Source organism: Penaeus monodon, chromosome 31 (genome assembly GCF_015228065.2).
Source record: "Penaeus monodon isolate SGIC_2016 chromosome 31, NSTDA_Pmon_1, whole genome shotgun sequence".
Lineage (NCBI taxonomy): Eukaryota > Metazoa > Arthropoda > Malacostraca > Decapoda > Penaeidae > Penaeus > Penaeus monodon.
In genome coordinates, this window is record NC_051416.1 from 2,996,072 (window position 1) to 2,996,282 (window position 211).

The following is a 211-nucleotide window of genomic DNA, read 5'->3' on the forward strand; positions in this document are numbered from 1 at the left end:
TTCTGTCTTCTACCTACTTCCCTCCTTTCTTCATTCCTTCTTCTTTCCTCTCTCTTACCCCTTATTTATCACGTCTTCTACCTACTTCCCTCCTTCTTCTTTCCTCTCTCTTACCCCTAACTTATCGTGTCTTCTACCTATTTCCCTCCTTCCTTCACCCTTCCTTCTCTCCTCTCCCTCTTATCCTTTACTCCTCGTCCTTCCCATCCCC